Source organism: Rutilus rutilus, assembly GCF_951802725.1.
Source record: "Rutilus rutilus genome assembly, chromosome: 18".
Lineage (NCBI taxonomy): Eukaryota > Metazoa > Chordata > Actinopteri > Cypriniformes > Leuciscidae > Rutilus > Rutilus rutilus.
The window spans coordinates 19,995,145-19,997,104 of NC_140231.1; positions in this window are offsets into that span (position 1 = coordinate 19,995,145).

Genomic DNA, 1,960 nt, shown 5'->3' on the forward strand with positions numbered 1-1,960 from the left:
AGTGACTAACACCTTGATGTTCAATCTGTAGCAATCCCCACAACCAAACTAGGATCGTCATTCTTTCAGCCAGCAGCTCGAATAGATTGCACGAACACAGCAAACAACGACAGCTTAACGAACTACGCTGCCCTCTTTCGTCATACTACTATGACTACAGTTTCATAATTAAAGTCCCTTTGCAGGAGCCTTCAATACAGCCGCCCCCAAAGATGCAAAGCATCTTTGCTTCCATGAAAGGCGACTTAACCAGTCAGTGCTGGGGGCCTATCCTTTGGTAATGCCGGCAGGATTACCAGGCGGGCTACCGGTCGGGTATACACTTGACCCTTTATCTGCACATCAGCGGACCTGACATGACCATCGGGGCTTTGGTAGGTCTTGATCACTTGTCCTACAGGCCATAGGCTCCGAGGTAGTTGGGGGTCCACAATCATCACAACCGTCCGTTCCTTTAGGTTGGGAGGAGAGGCCTGCCATTTCTGCCGGGTTTGGAGACTAGGGAGGTAGTCCCGTATGAACCTGGACCAGAAACGATCCGCTATGATCTGGGAGTGTCTCCAGTGACGGCGACTCAACATCTCTGACTCGGGGTACACGGCTTGAGGCAGAGATCCATCGGGCCGCCCCATGAGGAGACTATTTGGTGTCACCGGGTCAGCATCAGCTACGTCTGACGATACATAGCCCAAGGGTTTCGAGTTCAGAATGGCTTCTACTTCCAACAAGACCGTCATTAAGACCTCCTCCGGAACTGACTGTGGACCCAAAACTGTGTATAAGGCTGATTTAACTGACCTTACCTCCCTCTCCCAAACTCCACCAAAGTGAGGGGCAGATGGAGGATTAAAGTGGAAGTGGATTCGTTGGCGGGCAAGTTGACGCTGCAGGTCAGGAAGCAGTGCGGCATAAGCTTCCCGTAGCTCCCTTTGACCCATTGATTCTGCAGGTGTTCCTCTTCTCGCGATAAACCTTCTAAGGGCCATAAGGAATGAGTCACTACTCATGCTCGGGAGTAGGTCCAAATGCACAGCTCTTGTGGTCAGGCATTTAAAGAGAATACCCCAACGCTTCTCGGTACGTCTCCCAATTTTGACTAACAGGGGGCCAAAGCAATCCACTCCACAAGAATGGAAGGCAGGCTTGTAAAGTTGTAATCGCGCAGAAGGTAAATCCGCCATTTTAGGGATCGTCGGTTGGGCCCTCCACCGTTGACATTCTGGGCAGTTGCGCTGAAACCGCCGGATTGCTTCGCGGCCTCTGAGAATCCAGTAGTATCTCCGGATCTCCCCGAACAATCTTTCCGATCCAGGGTGATGTAACTGGTCATCATAATGCTGAATGATCAAACGTGTGACGGGGTGACTAGAATCCAGGACCAGAGGATGTAAAATGGAATCTTCAAAGCCGGACACTCTGCGCAAACGACCTCCCACCCTCATCAGACCGCTTGACGGATCTATTTCAGGAGCTAGGGTAATTAGTCGACTCCCAGACCTTACTGGCTTTCCAGTCTCTAGCAGTTTATAATCCTCAGGGAAGGATTCCTGCTGCACCTGTTTGAGGATACAGACCTCAGCCTGGCGGTAATCCTCAGCTCCTGGACAAGTCCCTGAATCCAAGTTGGGCCGAAGTTCTTGTGTTGTAACATCCAATAGTTCTTGCCAGGTGTTATAGTTCCATCCATCCATGTTGCCAGAAGAGGGAGACAAGGTATTGATCCCACAGAAGGTGGATTTCCGCAGTTCAACTTGGTCTATCTTGGGCTCAGACTTGGGGATTACTGGCCATTCTTTGGTGTCCCGAAGGAGGAAAGCGGGTCCTTGGGACCATCGGTTTGGTGCAGCAAGGTATTGGAGAGGTCGTCCTTTCGTGAGGTCATCAGCGGGGTTGTCCGCAGAGCCTACATAACGCCAAGAGCATTTCTCCGTCAGCTCCTGGATCTCAGCGATTCTGTTTC